This window comes from Rhinolophus ferrumequinum, chromosome 13 (genome assembly GCF_004115265.2).
Source record: "Rhinolophus ferrumequinum isolate MPI-CBG mRhiFer1 chromosome 13, mRhiFer1_v1.p, whole genome shotgun sequence".
Lineage (NCBI taxonomy): Eukaryota > Metazoa > Chordata > Mammalia > Chiroptera > Rhinolophidae > Rhinolophus > Rhinolophus ferrumequinum.
The window spans coordinates 41,002,375-41,015,350 of NC_046296.1; the positions used below are offsets into that span (position 1 = coordinate 41,002,375).

General features: G+C 41.9%; 1 protein-coding gene across 4 annotated transcripts in view; it reads right to left on the reverse strand.

The window, feature by feature from the left end:
* Positions 1-1,672, reverse strand: part of PPM1B (protein phosphatase, Mg2+/Mn2+ dependent 1B) — a 63,249-nt gene extending 61,577 nt beyond the window's left edge. For 3 of the 4 annotated variants that reach the window (XM_033124617.1, XM_033124615.1, XM_033124616.1), the window contains exon 1: positions 1,239-1,672. The gene's annotated coding sequence lies outside the window, so the exon portion shown is untranslated. The remainder of the gene's footprint in view (positions 1-1,238) is intronic. The other variant, XM_033124618.1, reaches the window with a different exon arrangement.
* Positions 1,673-12,976: the final 11,304 nt, after the last annotated feature.

The following is a 12,976-nucleotide window of genomic DNA, read 5'->3' on the forward strand; positions in this document are numbered from 1 at the left end:
AGTAGCTCAAATAAAGAGTTCCTGTGTTAATCCCACAGTAAACCTCAGTAATTCTCACATCACAGGAGTTGTAAACGTTTGTTAACAGAAAAAGAATGTTTTTCCCAAAATAGCTATAACACTAAGACTACTCAAATTCCTAAATAATCCTTTTACAAGACTCCTGCCAACTTTATTTTGATACATTAAACATGTGGAGCCTATTTTAAAAGGTCTTTAGCTGTGACTTAATCAAAACAGCTTCCTAGTGGCTCGTATGTCGAATTCTTTTTCAAGTTTTCAAGCTGTTTTCAGGCCAACTTGAATGCTGATGAATCTGGGCCACTATCAAACGCTTAAGAAGCATTTCTGCCAAATAAGATGGGCAAATGTGCTAGTTCTGCTAAATCTGACAAGAGGTCATGCAACTCAAAAAATGAAATAACTATTTTCAACACTCACTGTGACATTCATTTTAAATATGACTTCAGGTTATTTTCACACTTACGTTTAACAATACAATCGTTTTTTAGGTAGGTTAGGCTCAGTTAAATAATAAAAAACTGATCTGCCACATAAAGCTGGCGAGTCTACTGTTAATGGGCGTCTGGTCGATTTGGGAGTACTGACGATAGCAATTTCATTTAAGAACTTCACTGGTTAAAAAGAATGACATCCGAAAAGGACTGCTGGGGAAGGCAGGAAAGAGAAGCCCGGAGTCCGCAGAGAGGAGAAAGAGAAACGATTTGAAGCCACTAAGAGGGGGAAGAAGGTGGTGAGAGGCAGAGACAGAAGAGCGAAACAGAAGATTTAACAAGGAAGTGAAGTGGAGCGCAAAGTAGGGCAGAAGCAGATGAGGAAATAAATGGGAAAAGGTAGTGTTTCCAAATAGGCAAGCACCAGGAAGGGATGAGTTAAGGCCTGGGGTAGGGTAGCCCCCGTGTTTTCATGTGAAAGAGATGCTCGCAGACTGAAGCAGAGAACAGAGGCAAGCAATTTCCAGGCGTCGGAGCAAACTAAAATTCTCTACCCTAAGCCTCTCCCAGCCTCGGCCGAGCGCGGAGGCGGCGGCTGGGGAAGGGGCCTACCCAGGAGCCAGGCCCGAGTTCCGCTCCCCCCAGCTCCGCGGCACAGGAAAAAGGCAAGGATTAGACAGGCAGAGGCCCTGGCGGCAGCACCGCGGCACCCCGAAAACGGTCCGGGGTCTCGGCTGTGCCCTCGAGCGGTTTTCCCTACGGCAGGGCGCCGAGCGGCCTTACCTGGGGCAAGCGAGTGAGGCGAGGTCTAGGGCGTCTGCTCACGCCGCCGCAGAGACCCCTACTGCACTCAGCCCAGGCTTCCAACGGAGGCGCGACCCTGCCTCGGCTGCTACTTCCCCCTCGGGGTCTCGGCCGCCGCCTCCGCCGCCTCCGGGCTGTTTACACCGTCGGGCCCCGCACGCCGCCGCCGCCGCCGCTGCCGCCTTCTCTCCACCCTAGTGCCGTTGCCGATTCGGCCGCCGCCACCTCCTCCGCCTCAGCCTCGTCTCTCTGGAGCATCTTCCAACCACCAAACCTTGAGAAACAGAGACTCCAGCCGCGCCGGCAGGAAACTCCCCCGCAACTGCTAGGGGGAAGAGGCGGTCAGAGCACCGGCGGCTTTTCCGCCATTGAGCAGCAGTCGCTCAGCTCCTTCTGCAACCCCCTCCCCGAACCCCGTCCTTCCCCGCCCCTCGAGGAGCCCCGCCCCCAGATCCCACCCATTGGGACGCCGCGCGGCCTCCCTCTGTACTCGGTTTGCTGAGCGGGTCGTCAATCACCGCCCAACCTCCCACTCCGGCTGCCACTGTACCTCCGTACTGAGTTTCCCCGCCCACAATGCCCCGCCTTTGAGTTCCTAGCTTTCCATTGGGCATCAATGACCACCTTCAATTGGCAAGGTCAACTATCCATCAAACACCGCCCACTGAGCGAGACCCAACCCTTTATTACCATTTACTTCATTCAGCCCCGCCTTTGCTATACTGCCCGGACGTCAGGGACCAACCCAGCCCTATCAGCCATAAGTAGAGACCGCCGTCAATCAAATAACACCCACCTGCGCTCCGCCTCTCAAAGTCCGAACCCTAGCGATTCTCTTTTCTTATTGGTCCAAAGGGTGGCCCGAACCCTCAGTCATTGGCTTTCTCTATGTGTCCGTCACTGAACCAATTTCCAAGTCCGTCACACCGGCTTTTTTTAAATGAAAGCGCAAAAGGCGGGGAAGTATCCGAAAAGCGATTGGCTAGTCTTCGAAAGCAGTCAAACCCAAAGTCTGTGCGGGTCCTTCCCGTTTTACAAGGACCGTGCTCCTCTATTTTCGACCTGTAAGCCTTGCACAAAACAAGCGTCATAAAGGAGCCAACGGGCTGTCCAGTTATAGGTGTGGATGCCTAGTCCCACCCGGAATTGCAGGGGATTGGCTGTTGATAGGCTAACAAAGTCGGCTAAGCCCTCATTGGAGGTTATAAACGCCTCTCTTGGCGCAGAGACAGGAAGGGATGGCGCAAGCGAGGACAAGAAGCGGTCCGGCGGGAGGCGGTTGTTTTGCCTCAGCCAGCGGGTGGGGCGCACGCGAGAGAGGGAAACTCGGAAGGCAGGGCTCTTGGGGGACGTGTTGCGGGGAGGGGAAAAGCCCGGATGTTCCCTAACAATGAAATCATCGCGGACCAATCAGAGCAGCTGAACTGGGATACCTGCCTGACCTGTCCTCAGAAAGGGAAGAGAATTGAGTTAGTGAGCGGGAAATTGGGGTGTCAGGAGAGGCCAAAAAAGCGACGTGAGAAAATGGGACAGGTGATCCCTTCAGGAGGATTCTGTGCTGTTAGTGGTCATTTTCATTCCTTCTAGGCCCGCACTGCTTGGCATTTAGCCCTTGCCATTTCCGTGTTTTGTTTCTCAGCCAATACTGATTTTAAAACTTTCAGCCTAGTCTTTGCCATTCACTCTTTAATTCCACAGTTATTCAGCATCTGCTATTTGCCAGCCCCTGTAAGTAGAGCTAGAAATAACAAAAATAAATTAGCCATTCCCAATATAAGATGATAAGTGCTATAATTGAAATGTGCAAGGGACGGTGATGGTATAAAGAATCGTCCCTGTGGATAGGCTTACCAAGGATAGGTTTACAGACATAGGATGAGTCTAGAACGAATGATTCAATAGGCAGATAAAGAAACTGGACATGAATCCTCCAGCAGTAGAATTAGACTAAAAGTTGTGGTCAGGTTAATCCTCCCCTCCTCCCAAAAAAAGAAACAAGACTAAAGTGTAATGAAGACATTCTAATGGCTTAGGATACTTTTTTTGTTTTAATGAAAATGCCTTGAATGAGGATTTAACTCTTAATCATTCTTTTGTGTAAATTGGTTTGGGTAGATAATTTAAACTAAGACCCAAGAGAGTGCCACTTAGCTTAGGGGCTGTGGATGTTTTGGGGAGAAAGACAAATTTAGGAATAGGACAATTGCCCAGGCAATGGTGAGGATGGTAGAAATAAAGGCTTGATTACAATTCAGATTTTTTTTATCTACTCAAGTTTGTGTAAAGATAGTGTTTCTTACAACATGTTGGCTAGACCACCAGCAACAGAATCACCTCCGGTGAAGTCCTGGGTTCACTCATACCTATAATATCAGGAACTCGAGGGACAAGACTTAGAAAGGTGAATTTTAAAATAATTCCCTAGGTGTTTTTTGTGCACACCAATGATTGAGACCCTCTAGCATAGGTGATACTAAAATTCAGTGTCCCCACTACTGCGTGTTGAAAGGAAAAATAAAAAAGAAGAAAAAAATGTCAGTTCGTTTAGATTTTGTCTTTCTCTTGTCCCCTTTTTATGAGAATGGGATCATACAGTTCTCAGTAAATATTTCTTAAATGACTTACAGAATACATTTTCTTAAACCATATTCCTTTGCCTGACACACTTTACTTTATATAGGGAGAAGGAAGTCTGGGACCCCAGGACCCAAAATAGGAACCTAAAGATGGTAAAAGTGAAGACATCTGGAGACCCTTGTCTGACAATCGAAGCAACCTCAGAAGGGCATCAGAGAAGCTTTCTTGATCTGCTTGATTTCCTTCTCACTTTTCCTTGGTTGACCCCAAAACTAACACAAAGCACAATCATTTAGGTGGGCTGATGACTGCCATCATTCATACTTTCAATTGCTAAAACTAAAGTATATTTAATACTGTTCTAGGTGCTGAGAATACAATAGGGATCAAAACAGATATTTAAATTAACTTTTTTGTATGCTTTATGTGATTAAAATATTAAAGAAGGCCCAACAAGATTCACAATGTTAAAAGGAAAATTGGTATGTACCATCATAAACATATAATGTATAATAAATATTGAATAACATTATAGTGGGCTCTGCTATTAAGTGTGACTTGTGCTAGTAACTAAGCTTTCTGAGCCTTAGTTTGTTCTATATAATGGGAATCATCTTCAGCAGCCAGATGAAGAGCTTTAGATGGTCTTAGTCATACAAAGCCCTCCCCAATATATAATTTAAAATGCGAAGAATACTCAAATGTAACATAGAAAAAACTTCTGATTTTTCCAATATTGGCTACAGTACTCTGATGTTCTTTTCTAAATAAGACATCAGATATCAATTTTCCCCAAACAAATTTGTGTGCCCCAGTTTTGCTGGTACACTAAGCCCATACTCAGTCACTAGTAATCCAGTGTTGCCTGCTTCACACAATTATTTCAAAGATTAAATGGGATATGGTATATAATAATAGCACCTGTGACTGTGCCTGTCAGAGTTGAACAGGAATCTTCACCTAGAAGAAATTTCATTTATTCAGTCAGTCAGCATATTTATGTGCTCGTTACATGCAGATCACAGGGCTCTCTCTGAAAAGGAGCTTCATTCAGCGTCAAACTTCAAGTCGTCTGATTTGAGTAGATCGATCCACTGCTTTCTTAACCACTGGAAATGTTTCACTAATAAGACTGTTTTGTTCATTTAAAAAAAAAATCACCAGTTCCGCTATACAAATATTTATTAAACATTCACCATGAATCGGGTACTATGGTAGATAACAGGTACTGCTGCCTTTGAAATTAGTTACCTGTGATATTGTGATATAATAAATATATATTTGGTTTTTATCCCTAAAAACCTTTGTAGTTCTTGAGTACTTGGGGTGAGAGAAGCAATTTTTGCTCTTCATAATAAGCCCCTATGAACCATACCTGAATTTATGCTAATGAGGTAACTCTTGGAGGATGGGGGCTGGTTGCCAGAGGAATCAACCATGTAATGAGAGGGTTAGAACTTTCAGCCCCAACCCTGCCTTCTGGGGAGGGGGGAGGGGCTGGAAACAAACTTAATCCCCAATGGCTAATGATTTAATCAATTATGCCTACGTAATGAAGCCTCCATAAAAACCCTAAATGACTGGATTTGGAGAGTCCTCACCCCTATTACAATGTGTTGGTGAACACATTGAGGTGGTTGGATGGGTGGTGAGACAGGAGAGGGTATGGAAGCTCCAAACCCCTCCATATTTTGGTCTATATATCTCTTCCATATGGCTTTTCCTAAGTTGTATCCTTTATAATAAACTGGTAATAGTAAGTAAAAGCTTACTGAGCTTTTCTGATTTCCATGAGCTGTTCTAGCACATTGTTGAACAGAAGTAGGAGGTTGTGGGAACCCCTGATTTATACCTGGTTGGTCAGAAACACAGGTCACACAACCTGGGACTTGTAATTGGTCTCTGAAGTTGGGGCAATTTGGGGGACTGAGCCCTTACACCTGTAGGGGCTGTGCTAACTCCAGGTAGTGTCAGAATTGTTTAATGTGAAGGAAACCACCCACACATTTGGTGTCAGTAGTGTCATGAACAGAATAGGAAACAAGTTTTCCCTTTTCTTGACCATTGCTACTTTCTTAGAAATGATCAACATGACTTTCATGAAACCACAACATAGTTTCTCTTAAAAGTGCTTCTCAAACATTTCCAGAGGAGGACTTCTTAGCTCTGAGGCCCTTTTATCACAAGGTTTCTTGGGATTTAGCAAGAATTGAGCCACACGGGCTAAAAATTATTTTACAAATCCACAAGAATTTTGCCCTCTACTCCATTTTTAATACTTCTTTCAACATTAAAAGACTGTTTAAAAATTCTTATCATCATGAGGGGAAAAAATCTTTTTTTAAAAACCATGTCATATCAGTTAGAAATATGTTTGGCAACAACTAACAAAACCTAAACAGTAGCTTAAATAAGTGGAGGGTGGAGGGTAGTATTTTTTCGATTAACAAGAAGTTTGGAGATGAACTATGATGTCAGGGTCAGTGCTTCTACTGTGCTTCTACAGTGCGTCTATTATCTTGTTACCCCAGGATTGCAGGATTGTCACTGCAGCTTCAGATAAGATGTCCAACTGAAGGCAGTAGGGTATGAGGGAATCACATGAGCACCCCTAGCTGCAAGGGAGTCCAGAAAATTAGGGAACTGTGATGTTGTGAGTTGCTTAGAGTAAAGCTTCTCAAACTACCATGCATAAGAAACCCTTTGAAGACTTGTTATAATAAAACACGGATTGCTAGCCCCCACCCCCAGAGTTTCTGATTCAGTGGGTATGAGGTGGGGCCTGAGAACTTGCATTTTTAACAAGTTCCCAGGTGCTGCTGCTGCTACTGCTGCTGCTCTGCTGCTGGTGGTCCAGGGACTACACTTTAAGAACTACTGACTTAGGCCAATCATGATCTATTGCCTGGCATTGGCACACTGCTGCCCAGAAGCATGGCCACATTAGCATTTACAAATACTTCTACAGCTATATTTCTGTTTTATTTATGCGCAGGTGAAAATCAACTCAAGCAGTGGCAAAACCAAGAAGTCTTTGTAGACACCAACAGGTTTTCAATGCATCCGGCTCTCTCTTTCCTGAGCCATTAAAGACCTCAGGCTCTGAGACACCAGGGCTTTACAGCTTTCTAACTTCTATTAAAATCAAGTGGATCTGATACCACGCAGAATACTATAACTGAAGTTTATCCTTAAGGTCACAGAATTCTCACAGCTTGCATTAATCAGAGTCTGGCAAGAAACGCATAGTGCATTCAAATTAGGAATTCTGAGAAGAGTGTAATAAAGGACTCTTTCCAAAGGTGCAGACAGGGTAGAGATAAGTTGTAAGGTCTAACTCCTTTAGGCTAGTATAAGGGAGGTGTATTATCACCTCTATGCCTGAAGGGATGAGGGTAAGAAGGGTTTGCAGAAACCTGTAGATACAGGGTTGTACGCAGAGGGTTGGTCCCATGGCATGAACTCTGATCTTTGGTGAAGGGCATAGGGAGCCCACTTCAACTAGGGAATAAATATCCCAACCTCACTCTCCTGCCAACCTTTGATCTCCTGCCGGCGCTACTCATTGGCCAAACTCAACTGGAGCCTGTTGATATTATTCATGCAGGTCCCAGAACAGGATGGAGGACAGCTGGACATCTGGAGGGACAATAAGAGCTATCCAGCACACACATATTTGAATTCTTATACCATTTATTTCTAGTTACAGAATTAATCTTTTTCTGTAGTTAAAAAAATTCAAATCATAAAACAAAGAAGGAACATATTAGAAGAAATCCCTAAATCAACAGTTCTCAAAGTATGGTCTGAGGATCCCTGAGGGTCCACAAGGTCCAAACTATTTTCACAGTGATATTAAGACATTATTTGCCTATTTCACTCTCATTCTTTCACAAAAATACAGTGGAGCTTTACAGAGGCTATATAACATGTCTATTGAAACACTGAATGCAAAAACAGATACAGATTCCAATTGTTCTGTTAAGCGAGAGATTAAAGAGATTTGCAAAAATATAAGACAATGTCTCCTTCCTCACAAATATTTTCGTTGTTTTTGAAGAAAATATAGTTAGACTTCACCAAAAGAATGCTATTTATGTGAACACATAATGGGTTTTTAAAAATGAATTAATACATATTTTTAAATTTCTCAAATTTAATTTCTAGTACAATAACTGTTTATAGAATAGATATAACCCACACAAACAAAAGCTCTTTGGGTACTCAACAATTTGGAAGCGTGCAAAGGGATGGTGAGACCAAACCGTTGGAGAACTGCTCTAAATCCTACTCCACCTAAAACTAGCTCTAAAGACAAGCCAGCTTTAGTCACTTTAATGAGGTGGAGAAGAGGAGGACGGGAACAAAAGGATGACCCAGAAGGTAAAATTCCTGTCTTTCCTCTTTTTACTTTCTTTTCTTCCCCTTTACCTCTTTTTCAGCCTTTTCTGATTTCCTCTCCCTATTGAGTCCCTGTAGAGCGCTTTGCTACTCTAATTCTAGAGCACTTATCCTATTCTGCCTCATATTTTAATGATTTTGGTAATTTATTGTTCCAGCACTCTCCCCTCTCTGAAGGACATGTATATGAGCATATGTGCACACATGTGCACACATACACACACGTGTGCACACACACAGGGTGAGAAGTTCTTAACCTAGGGTCCAGAGAGTCCAAGGAGATTGAATTCACAAGTTTATTCACACATTTATTTTTACTAACCTCTACCTGAAATTTAGCATTTCTTTCTTATAAATGCAGACAACAAACCACAGTAGCACTAGCAATACCTGTGACATTATATCACCAACAGAAATTACGGATATTTTCATATCATGTTAGAGTTGTTGCAGATCTCTCAAAATATCATTTACACCCAACATTACTTCGAAATTACAGGAATGATTACACTCACCACTAGATCTTGTTATTTAAAGTATTCATAAAGAAGCACATATAGTACTGTATCACAAATATGCTTGTTGTTTTAAGTTTGATGACTAGTTCAATATAATTGGTTTCCTTTGAAATCTTAAGAACTTAATTTTACATATTTATAAACATTGTTCTGAGAAGGAATTCACAAGATCCACCAAAGGGACACTTTGCAAAAAATAAATAAATAAATAAATAAATAAATAAATAAATAAATACGGGGAGTAATAACCCCTACTGAGACAGTAGTCACCAATTCAGCAAGGATATTATTTGTTTTGTTGTGCATTGTACGCAGTAGATGCTCACTAAGTATTTATTGAATTGAATCTAGGAGATCTCAAGTAGTTCACTAAATGTTTTCCCTTTCCTCAGTGCCACACCACCAAGGCTGGGCCTGCCCCCCCACCCCACTTCCTCCTAAGACAGGAAGTTGATCAAGTTATCGCCGTCCTGCATGCAATCCCCATAGCCTTGGAGGCCAAAACTGGCTGCCTCAGAGCCAGATGCTCCTTTGTGTTTTAAAGTGTGTGTCATACACATGAGATGATTGAGATTATGGTTACAACACAGTGGGTGGTATCAGAAACACTTTTCACTTGGAGCCCAACTATATAAATGCTGCAAAACTACAAAATGTTTAAATATGCTTGGCTGTGGAGAGCTCTAATATCAGCCATTTATGTAAGCAGTTTAGCATTTATGCCCAAGTTCATTTACATTATCCATTTGCTTTGTTATGTTTTGTTTTCTTTTTACAATAAACTATACAATTTCTGCCAACTCTTCAGCTTTTGCTCCTTAGTAGCATTGCCATTTGCTTATGCAATATAGTGGTCTGCGCATGCTTCAGAAACCTAAAGGAAACATTGTGCTACTTTCCCCTTACTTTTCTTCCACATCTGCAACTGCTCCTTTCCTGTTTACTTGTCTGACCGCTCTGTTTCTCCTCCTATTAAAGATGGGTATGAGTGCTGACCTTAAGAATCCAGGCAGACTTTCAGGATGGAGCAGACATCAAGGAGATGAACACAGGACTAAAGCCACAGGTGGATTATTCTCAGAACAAGTGTTCAGGGAAATATTCCCAAATGAAAAATTCATGGTGAAAGGGCCATGCAGGACTTCAGTGCTATTAGTTTAAAAGCTTTCGTAATAAGGGCCGAATTTAAATAAAGGCTTTATGTTTCTGGCAAATAGCAGAGACCCCAGCAGTTAGACAACTGATCTGGAGGTAGGTATCTTATCAGGACCTGGCCACAGAAAGATTGGAGATCAGGGTTGAGAAATGTAGGCTCTGAAGCCAAGTAGAAATGGTGAGGAAGGCAGAAACTCTCATCAGAACAGCCAGCAGAGACCACAGACAGAACTGGCTGTAAACGGAACCACTGAGAAGCCAACCTAGGGCCTCTTATATCCTCCCTGCCTGGTACCCAAACTTGTCTCAAAGTATGGGAGTGGGTTCAAACCTTAGAAAAGGGTTAAGGTACAGGGCTGCAGAGGGTCTGGGGAAGCAAGGACAGGAAGCTCCTACATGGTGAGAGTTTCCAGAGCCTCTGTGGTTGGTTTTTTGTTTTGTTTTTCAAAATTTTTTATTAGAGAAATTTTCAGATCCACACAAAAAACAGAGAGGAACATTATATAAGGAACCCCATGTACCTATCACACAGCTTAAACAGTTCTCAAGATTTTGATTATATTGCTTCAATTGTTCCTCTCCTCCATGTTTTTAAGGTTCAGTTTCTAGCCCTCTGATTTCTCTACCACCTTCCTTGGATATGTGCCCCATTCTCCTAACTCCAGCTACGGCCTCAAGGCATTGCAACCCCAAGAGTGGCGCACCAGGCCCATCCTTTGATATGGCCTCAGATGCCTACTGGATTGTCCATTTCAAGGTCCCACGGCACTTCAGGCGGGAGCAGACACTGTTGGTTGCCTTCCCAGAAGCCTCCCCACCTCAGTCTTGTGTCCTGTTATAGAACCTCATTTAGTTGATGTATGGGGTAGGTTGAGTTACTCTCCAGCCCAAGAGATTAATCGAGATTGGTCTAAACTATCCACGACAATTTTATTCCCCCTTTTGGGTGATTAGGAATAGGCATGTGATACAAATCAGGCTAATGATACGTGAGGGGAAATGGGCAGGAAGTAGGGGGTTCTAACGATGTTTCCTAACTCTTATAAAGGAATGTGAGAAAGGTACTTTCTTCCTTTCTTGGAGCCAGACTCCCTACAGTTGTATCTCAATGATTCCATTCACTAGCAAGTTGACTCTGAGAAAGTTACTTAACTTCCCTGTACTTCAGTATTCGTATCGGTAAGATGGGGTTGATAGAACCAATTTATGGGGGTTGCTGTAAGGAGCAAAGGAACGTGCACATGTAACGTGCTTAATTAGAACAGTGTCTGGCCTGTCAAAAGTGCTATGTAAATTTTAGCTATTATTATTTTGTAAGGGTGTGATACTTGGAGCTGTGGCAGCCATCTTGTGACCATTAAAGGCAAGCTTGAGGACAAAGACCAACTCACTATGCAGGAAAGAGGAAATTTGGAAAGGGCCTTATTCATTGATGATATCAAGCTACTGAATTAAATAACTCTAGAGCCTCCCTACCCCTAAATTTCTCATTAAGTGAGACAATAATTTTCCTTATTACCTATGTCTCGTTGGTTGAATTTTCTATTACTTGCAGCCAAAAGCATCCTAATTGATACCTATGTCACAAATCAGATTTCGTTTCCCCAAAGCTTGCTCAAGTTTATTGCCTCTGTCAAAGCATCACAATTTCCCCATTCAGTCTTTTTCATGTTAGGTTGGTACAAAAGTAATTGCGGTTTTTGCAATTATTTTTAACCTTTTAAACTGCAATTACTTTTGCACCAACCTAATAATTCCCCATTTCTATCCACTTTTGCCAATGTTTCCTTCCAACTTCTTTTGTTTTCTCTCCATTAACAAAATTACCATTAGTGACATAACAAAAGGTAGTGCAGCTAATGCCCTGAAACAGCTGTCATGAGAAGTGAGGGGCTGATATAAAGTGAAAATATTGGTCATGGTCAACTCTGTCTTGTTCACAGAGTCTAGCACATAGTAGGCATTCCATATATAAATTTGTTGTATCAATGGATGGATGAGGCATTTTCCAAGTGAAAGAGAAAAAATTCTTCCTCTGTCAAATAAGTTTATTTATTTAATCAACCAGTAAACAAAGTGACTTCCAGACTTCTCAGAGCCTTCAATATGCTTCTATGCATTTAGCATCAAGAGGGGTCTACTATGCAGTATTACGCAAGCTTAATTGACCAGAGAAGCATTTGTTTTCCAGTCACCATTTTCTGGCATTCCACAGAGCATAGCTGGAGAAATACTAAGGCAACATATTTTAAGTACAATATCATTAGCCAATAAATGAAATTATACTGGAATAGAAATCACCATTGGATTTTCTTAAAAACATAGGGGCAGCATACTGAAATTGGAACCCCCTCCTACTTTTTTATATGGGACTGAGCTTACATGAAAATGCTGTAGGTGAAATTCCATAACTATCCCAAGGCCTCTGTAAGTTAACCCAGATATCATACACTCAAATGCCTACAGAAGCCAGGAAGTAAATGAGTGAGGATGGTGAATACAAAAAGCATACAGTCTTAGTATGATATTAAATGGCAATTAATCCTCAGTATCAGTGTCAGGGAATAACAGGTACCAAGCTAAAGGACCAGCCGATTCACCACTTTGAGTAGTGAATATAGACCCAGTGTGTTAAAAGCATTTTTTCCCCCAAAAGAAACCTCACATCTGGATTTTACGTAAATTTCCCAGCTTTTCAATATTAAGAATTAATTCAATTAATTTAAAAAAAAGTTGCATGGGCCAAATACCCCTGTGGGCTGCCCATTTTAGACCAATGAGCCTATCAACAGCCTCTCTGAAGGTCTCTCCTCGTAACTGTATAAACAGTTGTAAACTAGGATTATGCAGAACAGTGAGCAATCACTCATCCTAAATTTTTGTGACCTAACCTGTTCCAGAGCAAAGAATTTTCTGGAGCTTAGTAATCTTAAAATGCATAATAAAAGAGAAAAAGACATTCTACCATTTTATCCATTATATGCATATGGTAAATAATATTCATATATATTTTATACATTCATATAACACGTGCAGATGTAAAATTGCAATTTAACACTTTTAAAC